At 33.1% G+C, this 14000-nt stretch overlaps 1 long non-coding RNA gene across 2 annotated transcripts; it reads right to left on the bottom strand.

Annotated features, from left to right (window-relative positions):
- Positions 1–2430: 2430 nt before the first annotated feature.
- LOC110008471 (uncharacterized) lies at positions 2431–13430 on the bottom strand. Of its 2 annotated transcripts, XR_002283384.2 has the most exons (4): positions 12556–13428; positions 11638–11756; positions 10153–10226; positions 2431–2891 (listed from the first exon to the last, which is right to left on the bottom strand). It is a non-coding gene; the product is annotated as an uncharacterized LOC110008471 (long non-coding RNA). The 2 variants fall into 2 exon arrangements; XR_016043569.1 differs by lacking the exon at positions 11638–11756 and having other exon boundaries at positions 12556–13430.
- Between the last annotated feature and the right edge of the window lie 570 nt (positions 13431–14000).

The following is a 14000-nucleotide window of genomic DNA, read 5'->3' as shown; positions in this document are numbered from 1 at the left end:
AATGAAATAATATCTCCATTTTAAATAAATTATATATTCATATTAATTTCTTTAAAATGAATTTTACACAAGTTAAGTAGGTATCACAACATAGTGGCACCACAAAAATGATGTTTTGCATTGGTCAGAGCAGTGATTTATTTAAGATTAATACTTCTTTAAAAATAATAACTCAAGTTGCGCGAGTAATACAACGTAGTGCCACTATAAAAATGACATGTTGAATTGTTCTAAGTAGTAGTTTATTTAATATTAATATTAATTGAATTTAAACTTTGAATTTTAATCAATTAATTATTCCTTTATCATCATAACATGAACTTATCAGTCAAATTCTAAAGTTACTATATTACCTTTGTTCTGGCTCAATTCAAGCTGCATAAGTTGTTCTTATACGTTCCTATAGCAAAAAATTTCAATATTACCTTTCTCTAAGTATCTTTAGAGCCACTTATGGTTGACACCTAAACTCATCATACAAATTGAGCTGGCAACACTATAAATTAGCACCACAAACATAACGCATTGCACTACTACTCTAAGCAGTATTTACTTAAAATTAATATACAAAACTATAGTTTGTTAAAAAGAAAGAATTTATATAAAGTTGTAACTTTACAATATAGAATTAAGTGCACCTAAAAAAACCCATCATAAAAGATAAGTTTGAAGTTCGAAAACCCTCTAATTATCTTCATGAGATGTATGAATATGAAAGAAAAAAAAGATTTTGAGTCCCAAAAATTGTGTATTTTACAACACATTATTTGGACCGTCCATTTTCAATATTTTCATGTGATCATAAGTCTACTTGATTTGAACCATTTTTTAGCCTAAAATTTATAATTAGAGAATAAAATAGATTCTCATGATATCTTATGAAGTTTTTATGCTGAAATTATATCTTATAATAAAATTTGATGGTTTTCCTTATTTTGATGGTTTAAAGTTGCAACTTTATGTAAACTACATCTTTATAATAAAACCTTCTAATTTATTTTCAAATAATTCAAAATCACGTGCAGAGCACATGGATTTAAGTGATTAATAATCCAGTTTAAGATTTGGAAACAATTAGGCATTAATGTACATGTGGTACATATTTTATCATCCACATGTGAATGCATGCAACAGTGACCCCACAATGGATCAAAACAAAAAAATAGTGGCGACTATAATGGCAGGTGAGCACAATTCTTGCATATGCTATGTTCCCACGGGAGTTTAGTGTACATTTGCTCTATCAAGTGAGAGAAAGAGCCATTTGAGAGGATTTCTTTTATCTGAAAGTTTAGGCTCCACCTAATAATCATAGCGACAATATTAAAATTTAAATTTTGAGTTCTTCGACACTCACTTTCCATAAATGGGTCTGTCTTCAATTTTGGACATCATTTTTTTTCAGGCACATAGATTTCAACATTTTTTTTAGATCAATAGCTAGGTAGAAGAAGTGCCATGAAGTTTGGAAAACTTTCTCTTGGATTTTGAGCCCTTTCACTCCAATTACCCTATTTCACATCCAATTAACGGTTGATTTTAACTATCTTATACCAAAAATAAATGGTCTGTTTTATTTTAATTTAAAATAATTCTTAAATCTTTGGCTCAATTGGAGAATCGCATGTGTCGGATCAGGGTGGACCAAAAAAATCTAAAATCACTTGAGTTTCCGCTTTCTTAATACTATTTGAAGATTCCATGTCAAAAAGTTCCCTGGACTGAAGGCCTCAAGATTGTGACTCAATCAGTCCCTAGTCCCTAACTGAAACCGATTTTTTAATCATTGATTTATATAATAAAAAATACCTTGGAAATTGTATCACAAGATCCAAACCTGTAAGCCACCTGCCCTAGAGATGGATTAACTCATTTCATAAGCAGTTCATTAGGGAAGCAGTCTCCGACTTATAGTAAAAATGAAACTCGACATCACATTGTGGAACCCTACCATCCTGACCATCAATCTTGGAGCACATAACTGGAGATGGATTAACTCACATTTGACAAAAGTCCCATGAGAGTTTTGTTGGCATCTTTCAAATCTATGTCATCCATTCAAATGGAAAGTATGATTATGATCATCATATATATAAACCTCACTTTTACATGCCAAATCGCATTTGGAAATATAATATGCATGATGGATTAGATTTAATCATGGCTTACTGGACAACCATAATTACGTGCTATTTTTTATTTTTACAATATGTTTTGCTTGATAATTTGGGCATCTACTCGTCTCACCTCTCCTAAAAAAAATTATTTGTCAAAAATAAATTAACTAAAATACCCTAGATTCACTTTAAGTTCGTCATTGTAATACACACAAAGTCTTAGGGTAAGCTGAGGTGAAAAAAATTTAGGATTCACTTGCATAATGAAGCAAAACCAAGCGTGCACATGCACATACACACACATATGCATATATATAAATAGAAAAAATATAGAATTGACTAGAAAAAGAGACTATAAAGTTCACTTTCACAATAAAGCAAAAGTCCGAGTACATACACACACATATACACAGAGAGAGTAGAATTCACTTGCACAATGAAGCTAAAATGATGCGAGTAGGCTTCCCGGGCCTCCGAGCATGCTGAACAGCAAGGTTGTCAACAAGCAAGATATCACCTTTTTCCCATCTAATATTCACATTGTTCTCATCCCTGATCTTCCCGTAGTTTTTTATGGCTTCATCAGGAAATGGAACTCCATCTCCAAAGCCTAAACTCATGTCATCAAGCTTGCCAGTGTAGCCTACAATGGTGGAGAACCAAACCCTGCGCCCCCCTTGAAAAGTCCGTATTGGGTTCAAGGGTCCATAGATAAATTCAGCTCTCCCATCCTCAAGAAATTCAACTGAGTTGCAACCTAACTTCGGCAGAGCCCTGCGTTGGATAATAAAGAGCTCGTTGGTAAAGGTTTGAATTTTTTAGATAAAGAGCCCAGGCTTAATTGATTGGCGCTTGATGATTTGCAACTCTACGTCCTAAGTTCAATTCCTACCGAAGATAGAGACCTTCTCACCCAAAAAAAAAAGGGTTTGAATTTCTTAGATCCAAATAAAACCACTAATTTACTTAAAGAACAATGTTAAAATAGAAAAGCAAAAAGAGGAAGCCCAGAAAGGCTTTGAAATTCATAATGTGTTTGGTTTGGAGTTGTATGATTCCCATTCTAGGAGCTTATGCAGGACCAGATTGGGACTTGGGAGCTATATGATTCTTGGATGAAAAACCGAGGAATCATCACGTCTCTTTTTTTACTTTTGGGATTGTATACAATGAGACAATTTACTTTTGGTACATGCAAGTCACAATTACTTACAACCATCGGACGTGAAATCTGATGGCTTAAGTGTGTCACAAAGTTCGAAAAAAATTCTTTTGAACTTTGAGTTTGGTCGATAAAATATGCAAACATATCCACCGGTCAAAAATAATTATTTTCACCTTGCGCCAAAGGTAAATAGATTTATTACATACTTTCTCTTTACTTTTTTTTCTTCGTATTCAATTTTTCTATATCTATTCGTATTCATGTGGTGTCGAAGTCGTAATACATAAGTACTCCCTTGGGCAAAATAGCTACTTACAAGGACTTTTCCGACTTGAAATTTGGGATCCAATTTAGAATTACGAAGTGATTACGTAACAAAGAGAATAGCAAAAGAGATTGTGTTCCTATACACTTTGATTTGATCGCTCAAAAAATGGGCAATCTATATTCAACCCTAGGGTGGCAACAAGCCGGGCCTAAGCCCGCCAGCCTTGGCTGTTGTCCCGAACGGACCGGTTGAGCTAAAAACATATGAAGAAAAACACAAAACAAAAAAAAAAAAAAAAAAAAGGAAAATGAAAAATGAAAACGAATAGGGTCACTCTGCCGAGCATTGGTTACGAAATGAAGTCGTGACTGTCAAATCGGCCCATATTCAATCTGGACCGTTGGGCTCATATGTTTATATAAGTTAATGGGCTAATCTCAGCATTTTCAAATATATATATATATATATATATATATATATATGGCAGTGATTTCATGCAACAGTTGCATAGGAATATAATGCAACAATCTTTAAAAATTATGTTAGGGCCATTTGTTTGATTCAAAATTTGAAATATACACTCTTTTCATTCTAATGAACAATCACAAAAGAAAAAAGAAATTGAAAATGAAAACTAGAAAGTATTGTTTTAGCTCAATTAACATAGGGCGTCCATTTTGATAAGATTGTGTTAGGTTTAGGCCTTAGAAGGAATTTTTTCTTTTCCAATTTTTTAAATGACTTTATTATCATTAGATGAACAAGGTTAAAAAATGAATTATCATTAGATGAACAATGTTAAAAAAGGAAAATGTGATTTTGAGTTTTTAAAAGCTAAAATCTTGAAACTCCCCAAATGAATGGTCTAGATTCGTTGTTGAAGGGGACTCATTTTGACTATATCTAGGGTCCAAATCCAACTTTTTTCTTAAGGATTGATTATTGAGATGAAGAGATTGTGTGTGAAAAATTTTGGGTTATACAAATACCACAAACATGGGTTTTAGAAATGTGATTGCATTATACTATAATACAACCGTTGCATGAGATCACTCTCATGGACTGATGGAATGGTGTCACACCATGTAAACCGTTGCATATAAAAGACCCTTTCTTTTAAGGGAAAAGTTTATAATGCAACAATATTCAAAAACTACATTAGGGTCATTTGTTTGATTCAAATTTTGAAATATACAATCTTTTTATTCTAATGAACAATTACAAAAGAAAAAAAGAAATTGAAAATGAAAACTAGAAAGTATTGTTTTAGCTCAATTAACATAGGCCGTCCATTTTGATAAGATTGTGTTAGACTTAAGCCTTAAAAAGAATTTTTTCTTTTCCAAATTTTTTAAATACCTTTATTATCATTAGATGAACATTGATAAAAAGGAAAAATGTGATTTTGAGTTTTTAAAAGCCAAAATCTTGAAATTCCCCAAATGAATAGTCTAGATTCGTTGTTGAAAGGGACTCACTTTGACTATATCTAGGGTCCAAGTCCAACTTTTTTTTCTTAGGGATTGATTATTGAGATGAAGAGATTGTACGTGCAAAATTTTGGGTCATACAAATACCACAAACATGGGTTTCTAGAAATGTGGTTGTAGTATACTATAATACAATCGTTGCATGAGATCACTCTCATGGACTGATGGAATGGTGTCACACCATCTAAACCGTTGCATATAAAAGACATTTTCTTTTAAGGGAAACGTTTATATAGAACCGAGGCTGTAAACAATCAAATTTGAGGCTACCTCAAAAATTTCACTAGAAGAGGTTGTTTTGATGCCCAAATATCCTCAAATTGATCATCTCGACATCAATATGCATGAACATGAGAAAAAAAAATAGATTTTAAGTTTTGGAAATAGTGTATTTTGTAATGCATTTTTGGACCGTCAATTTTCAAGATTTTCAAGTTTTCATAGTTCTATCGATCTACACTATTTTTGAAGCTTTAAACTTTATAAATAAAAATGAAAATATATTTTAAGGCTATCACAAATATTTTCAGTATTGAAACTACGTTTCATAACACTATTTGAAGGTGGGCTCTAATTTGATTGTTTAGAGCCTAGGCTATATACAAACCGCAAATAAATATATATATATATATATATATATATATATATATATATATATATATATATATATATATATATATATATATATATATATATATATATATATATATATATATATATATATATATATATATATATGTATGTATATATATGTATGTATATATATGTATGTATATATATGTATGTATATGTATGTATATGTATGTATATGTATGTATATATATGTATATATATATATGTATATATATATATATGTATATATATGTATATATATATATATATATATATATATATATATATATATATAGATGACTCTGTCCATATTAGGTCGTCATCTTGGATATTTTCTATGAGTGATGTGGTAGAATCTGTATTTGAAGAAGATGTATCATAATTGATTATATTATATAATTATGATTTTACTAAAGCATCTAATTGTAAAGCATCTATTTTCTTTTTTACTTTACATTGATGTTTATAGTGGCCAAGTTTTCCACATTTATAACATACTGGTATTTTCTTTTTATTTTTATTAAGAAAAAACTTTTTTATAAATTTCTTATGTTTGGATTTCTTATATTGTTTATGTATTTTATCATTTTTATATTTTGCCTTATATTTTTTCTTTTTCTTATATAATTTTTCAGGTTTATTATGTTTTTTGTTTAAATGATAACCAAATTGTTCACAAAAATCACCAAGTTCTTTACGCTTGGTAATTTGTTGTTTATTAAGTTGTCTTTTGAGTTTAAGATCAGTACATAAAGCTAATCTTTCAGCACATATTTCTGCTGATAGTTCTCCAAGTGTATACGCAGAGTATATGATAACTCCATTATGTTTATTTCTTAGTCTTTCTTTGACTTTTTCTGCAAATAGGTATGGTAGACCAGCAATAAATTTTTCTTTCCAATGGTCTAACTGACAATCTTCTCGTATAAGTAATCTTGAGAAAAATACATCCTTATACCATTTATAGTGAGATAAAGTAGGACAACGAAGATTAAAAAGCAAATCTTCTGATCTTGCTGTTAAAAAAGCTGTGCTTCCTACGAAATGTAGAGTAATGGTATATATCAAGGTGTTTACTGCATCACTTCCAATATAAATTATTTCTTAATTTTGTTCATTTCTGGTGGTCTATTGTCTTGTATTGGTAAGAATTCTATTCTTTGTTTCATCATCAACATAGAAATTCCACCAGCCTCTTAACCAGCCAGTGAATTCATTAACTAATGCTTTGGCAACCTCTTGATCAGGATTGCCTGCCATTTTACTTGCTGAAGCAAACATTGTCATATGTCTCATGACATCTAATATTTTTAGTTCTGATAAACCATTTATTGTCCAATTGACAATTGATCTTCCTGAATAGGAAACAGCCTGCTGTATGGCATCTTCTTCAAGTTGTACATCAATAGGTGTAGGTCTCTTATAGTATGGTAAAGCTGTGATTGGTTTCCATGATTTACCATATGCGATTCTATTTAGATTAGTAGGTGAAGTATCCATAAAAGCAGATTCTTGGTTTTGTATGGTATCTTCTATAATTGGTTCCTCTACTTAGGTATACCTCTAAAGCTTGGAATCCAACCCAACAAAACTATTCCACGATAAAAAAGGAATTACTTGCAATTGTCCATTGTGTTACCAAATTTCAAAGTGATATTCTCAATCAACAATTTCTTATTCGAACTGATTGCAAAGCTGCCAAAGACATTCTGCAAAAAGATGTTCAAAACCTTGTTTCCAAACAAATATTTACTCGCTGGCAGGCTATACTTTCTGCCTTTGATTTTACTATTGAACACCTTCACGGTTCTTCTAATTCCCTTCCCGATTTTCTAACCCTTGAATTTTTTGCAGAGGGGGCAACACTGACGCCAACGACAAAGAAACACTACTAGCACTTGCACTACAGCTCTTTGCAGCTAATCAAAATAATACTTTGTCCAATCCACCTACTCTAATGGGCTCTCGTAGCAATTCCTCTCGTAATGAGAAACGCCCTTTGACAATAATACCATTTGAAGGTGATAATCCGCCTTTGGGTACCCTTTCACCTTCCATTTCACCTATTCACCAAATCACTTATCCATACACTAATACATCCACTCCAGCCTATACTCCAGCTCAATCAAGGCCAACCCAAAGGCCTAATGTTCCGCGTTCTCCATTTATTGAAAGAGCATATCTCATGGATATTACAATAGATGACCACCATACTATCCCATCAATCTTGCTCCATTATATCTTATAAACCATTTGAATTCAACCAATGGAGTAAAAACTCGTGAGTATTATGAAGCCATTCTTATAAAAACAGGGTCCATCTCTATTGTCCATTACTATCAGCAAAATACAAAAATAATTGCATATTCCAAAATGCAGATCAAGAAATTGTTTTCTTATGAGGAGTGGGGTTGCAATCCCGCTCAGGGCAAAAAATTACATAATTCTGATTTTTCGTACAAATATTACAAATATGCCGAGTACATAGAAGTCTGGCATAAAATGTTTTATTATCAAAATCCAAATAATACTCATAGCTGGTATATTCAATTTCGGTTACCAATTTTCGAACGATTCCCCAATTGGTTTAAAAATTGGTTTTTAGTTTGGGGATCAACTACTGCAATTTTACCTCCTACTTTCTAAAAAGTGCACGAACAATTTGTTATATTCAATAATAGTGATAATAAAACAGACAATCACCTGTACTTTGTGGTACTATACCAACTCCCATGGATTATGAAATGGGAATATTCAATCTCTGTCAATAATACAACTGACCATACATATATCCCACGCCTTGGAAAAACCATCTCAGTAAAATGGTGGGATATATTCAATATGGATCCCACAACCATAGTTCCCAAACGTATACCTCCACAAAAACCTACATATAACCCCAGTCCGAGTGGACATAATACTGCCAATACTTCCTTTGACTTCACTACATACTTGAGAAATATGCTGCAAACAAACCCTAATGCCTCCAAAGAAACCCTTGAACAACAAATGAGGGAGATATTTGCAGAAGCAGGACGAAAGTCGGTCTCATCAGATGAGACCGTACAGTCATCACCAACCCATACCAATAAGTACTTTCCACTTGAAGAAACGGATCCCGAAGAAGAAGATGATGATCCGAAAGAATGCAGCCAAAGACCATGACTCATCGCTACCACTCACTCATATACGACAAGCCATTACTATTCTAGGATGCTATCCACCGACATAAACGACAAGCCACTACTATTCCAAGATGCTATCCACCAACATAAACGACAAACCGCTACTATTCCAGGATGCCATCACTGTACTCACCGACATAAAAGACAAAAGATACTTACTATTCCTTGATGCTCTTTTGTCCACTAGCGCCGACAAAGACAAAAGACTTTTTTGCTTTTCCTTTTTGGTTTTGTTTTCTTCCTCCGACAGCATCTTTCTTTATGTCTCGTCCCTTTTTGCTTTATGCTTTATGCTTTATGCTTTATGCTTTATGTCTCTTCCTTATCCTTAATCTCTTTCTTCGAGACGAAGGCACCTCTTTTCTTCTCTATATAAGGGGCTCTCCTTCCTCAGAAAGCCAAGGTCAGTCGGAGCCTCTCCTCTCTCCCTGCTCTCTAAGCTTCAAGCTCTCTCTCTCTGTTGCTCTCTAAGCTTCAAGTTCTCTCTCTCTGTCGCTCTCTAAGCTTCAAGCTCTCTGTCTACTAAGAAAGCTCTCACTCTGTTCACTCTACGCTCCATCATACAATTGCTGCTCCGACCTTAACAGCCCATGCTTTCTAGGTCTCTACTTTAACCTTTACTTCATTCAGACCCAGGTTTTATCATCTCCTCTCTTTTACATTCCTATTATGTGTGATTGTAATCTTCACTCCCTCCCTTCATATTGCCCTCAACACTGGAAACTCTTTTCCAGTTATTGCATTTGTAAATTGTAAGTTTGTCTTTACAGTTTGCCTTAACAGTTTGTATATACAGTTTGTAGTGTGTTTTCCAGTATTCTTTCAGAAGTACTACTCTGTACAAATTTATGTATCTTTATAAATTTCTGTATCTTATGGTTTGATATAAAGTGTTATGTTATTTGATGCAATTCAAATTTATGTGTCTTATGGTTTGATATAAAGTGTTATGTTATCTGATGCAATTCAAAATAGTATTTAGTATCAAAATAGGCAATCATAACCACACACAGTGGTTAGTGATAGATATATCAGTCATACCCTTCATTTGCGTACTTCTATTCTGTCTAAATTATTACCGACTTTTAAAAGAAATAGTAAAATATAATAGCTTAATATTCACATACCTATTGTAAACAATATCCCAAAAACTTCACTGTAGATCCCGGCGCGTTTTGGTATCAGAGCCAAACAGTGAAACATGTTTAGGAGTCAAAGTTACAGTATTACTGTAGAAACCTAACTAAATTTACATCTAAGAAAGTTGGTCCGAGAGTTAAGGCAAGAGACGAAAGGATAAGTCTAGGCAAAGTACCCGCCAAGGCCAGGAAGAGCCGCTTAGGGGAACACGTTGGACCCTTGGTCGTCCAGATTGCCATTGTCCTCAACCTACAGATGGCAAATTTAATTAGGAATCTTAAAGATAATACAGCAACTCAACCTCAAACCTTAAGAGTTAAAAATAAGGAAGAGATAGTAATCAATGATATTGAACATCATATACAAAATTGGAATATTCCCAAAGTACTAATAAAAGATATTTATCAAAAAGGAACATTCAAATTTAAATTAGGATATGCTATAAAAACAGTAGAAGAAAGTCTATCAGTAACTCAAACTCAAGAAGACTTTCAACTATTATCACGAAAAATAATTGAAAAACATAAAGAAAATAATTATAAATATTTACACATTAGATTAATACAAATAGCCATTAAACCATTAACCCGTCTAGGGTTAAACTCCTCATTGCTTGTATGCCTAAGAGATACAAGACACAATAAGTTTTCGGACTCACTTCTAGGCATGGTTGAATCCAGTCTATGTAGTAGACCCATTTATTTTAATTGTTTTCCAAATTTTTCTGTTTCATTAACCGACCCTAATATCCTAGATATATTAACTATATAAATTTGAAAACTCATGGATTTAATATAACTCATGGTTCTCAAAATTTAGCTATTGTATATCGAATATATTACAAAGTAATGAATACTCTCTGTCCTAATATTATGCAAACAGACAAGAAGGATCAAACTATATTATTTCAAACAAATATAGAAAAATCAAATACTATTATACCCAAAACCATTACTTGGTCAGATATAATTCTACCTCAATCATGGGCATTACAAAATGCAAATCAGCCCAGAGAAGTACATGTGAATAGTATCCCTAATCAAATAATAGAACATCAAGATGGAAATATTGAAATTAAATTTCAACAATCTACAATACAGGATGATATAGATATCAATAGGAAAAGAATTAAAAAACCAATAAATCCAGCAAGGAAATCTTGTCATACAACCCCAGATATTATAATATTTCCTTCTCCATCAATACCTACAACATCTTCAGACTTCCAAATACAAGGAGTCAAACGAACAACTGATCACGTAGTCATTCCCACTTATACATCTGAACCAGACATAGCTGAATTTCAAATACTCACTTTACACGTAGAAGATGATATAAATATGGATGAATACTTGAAAGAATACTTAACTACTAAATTAGCAAGAAAGAAGAAAAAAGTAGCTATTGAATATATAAAACAATATTATCTAGCTCCAAAAAATCAAGGTATTAGAGAATGGTATCTTAAAACATTCCAACCTAGGTTAATAGAATTATTTCATAAAAAATATAATAAATTTTTGAAAAAAGAAAGAGAAACAAAAGGATTTTTTATATGGTTACAGGAAATTTGTACTCAATATAAAATTACAATTCTTCAGTTTCATACTATTCAAACAATTGAAGAAAAAACCTATGTAAGTACAGATGGAACTACTACCTCTAATATCCATCCTCCTGTCAAAAGTATTATACTCAAAGGAGTTAATACCTCACCAGTAAAAGGTGAACCACCACAATCTTTATATGAAATTATTGCAACACCTTATAAGGTTGTACCTAAGGATATGATAAAAAATCATGAATTAATACCACATATTATTGAGCAAAAAAATTATACCAACTTATACATGCAATTTTTAGGAAAACAAGCAGAAAGGATAGAAAGACTGATCATTCCTCAACCTAAGGGAGTAACCCCTCCTGTTCCTAAAGCTTTTTTATTCAAACCACCTCCATAACTTAATAAAACAAAATTCCATTTAGGAGAAGATAATAAAACACTAATGAACCAATTGATATCTAAATTAACCCAATTAGATATCAAAGGCATTCCGTCCCCACAATTAAGTACTCCTACGCCAATACCCAATATTTCTATAGCTCTGTCTACTACTCCATAACTTAAACAGTATTAAGACGCTCTAAACTTTTAAAAAGACGCTTCCCCGTTATCAAACGAACCCTTAGTAAACCGAAAACAAATAAGTTTATCAGTCCCATTGAGTACAACGATATTTTTAAAATACCTAAATTACCCTCATAAAGTTTTATGACCCAGCTTCTTGTGTCATCTATTTACTTTTGTAATAAATGGGGCGGATAGGATTGATATTTCGGAAGGAGAAGGAATGGTATTCGAGAGACTTATAAATGGATCCAGTTTTTATGAGTCCCCCGAGTCATACTATTCTCGTGCAGGCTCCCTCTAGCTCATGTTTTATATAGATCTTGAACTTAAATTTGCAGACTACGATAATCATTAATATGAAAAATAAAAATAAAATAAAATTTAAAATAACTTTTTTAAGAAAAAATTATATCTATTGAATAGAAATCTCTAGGTGTGAAGGTTCACCTTAAAGATGAAGTGGGCTAGTGAGTCTGTGCCTCACAAAAAAAACACTTTTCCCTTAAAAATTGGCTGAACCAACTTAGAATCGTTTGAGTTGGCTCGCCCTAACCATTTTGCTTGAGTTGGCTCGCCCTAACCATTTTGGAGGGAATTGCCCAAAAGGCCGATTCTTCTGAGCTTAAGGTCCAATCTATAATTTTCGCTAGAAAACTCAGTGAGTACCCTGAGGCGAGGGACTGTAATGAAATTTTCCCATTAAATGGTTGGACTTAGGAAGTGGCTAGTCTGAAGAGAGTCCATATTTTTAAAGACCGGGAGAGAGTACGCTTTGAGAGGCAAGGTGATCATCTCAGACACACATGCAAGCATACACGCCTTCGCAGAGAGAGAGAGGGCTCTTAGATTTGACATCTCATGGTGGAAATCGATGAGCACGTCGGGCGGAGCCTCGTTTGCAGTATAGATACGATCAATAACCTTGGAGCGCGTCTCATCGCCAATCCCGTAATCCATCTCCTCCCACCCAAACGCCTCCACCACGCTTCGAAAGTCCTCGGCACGACGCACATCAAACCCTCGAAAGAGTATAGCACCATGACGACTCAACTGTTTATCGAGCCACACGCGATTTGCCTTAACAGCCTCTGCCAAACGAGTTTCTTCCCCTTCATGCTTGTGAAATGGGGAAGAAAATGTTGTGGCTCCATCTTCACATCCATGAGAGGGGAGGAGGGTCCTAGGGAAAACCATCTCACCGAACCACTTCTCTTCTTTCAGTTTTCCTTCTACAAACTCCATTTTTGGCTGCTAAGGAGCTTTAGCTAACCAGATTAAAGGGCCATATATATATATATAGCCTAAGTGTTTAGCTAACCACATTAGAGGGCCATGATTTCATATCTATATGGGCAAAAGTGATGCATAATCCAGTAAAAGATTTGGAAACATTCGGCCAATAATGTCCATGTGGCCCATATTTTATCATCCACATGTGAATGCATGCAAAATGTGGCCCATATTTTTTCATTATAAATCTAATGGAAAATTGTTTTATACGGTAGGTCCATACGTCTTAAAGACGATTTCAAATAAGTGGCCCAGCAAAAAAAAATTGAAGGTCCAAATGTTTTTTTAATAAAATTATTATTTTTAATTTTTAAAATTTGTTTGTTTTTTACATATTCATGATCTCTATGTTCGAGATTATATATCCTTAAAAATTAAATCCAAAAATACATCTTCAAAATAGATTTTTAAAAAGCCAATCATTTTACATGGACTCATAAAATCCGTGTCCAAATCTAATCAAACCCAAAAAAAAAACCAAAAAATTTACGTCCTCTCTATTAAAAGTCTTAAAGCATGCACTACCATGATTGTCCACTACCGCCCATGTCATTTACACTAACATTGACAGTTCACGGGGTTTTTTTAAGGGGGTTTAGAGG

This window comes from Amborella trichopoda, chromosome 11 (genome assembly GCF_054954075.1).
Source record: "Amborella trichopoda isolate Santa Cruz 75 chromosome 11, AtrichopodaSantaCruz75HAP2 v2.0, whole genome shotgun sequence".
Lineage (NCBI taxonomy): Eukaryota > Viridiplantae > Streptophyta > Magnoliopsida > Amborellales > Amborellaceae > Amborella > Amborella trichopoda.
Note: the sequence above shows the minus strand (reverse complement) of the source record. Positions and strands in the feature narration are given on the sequence as shown.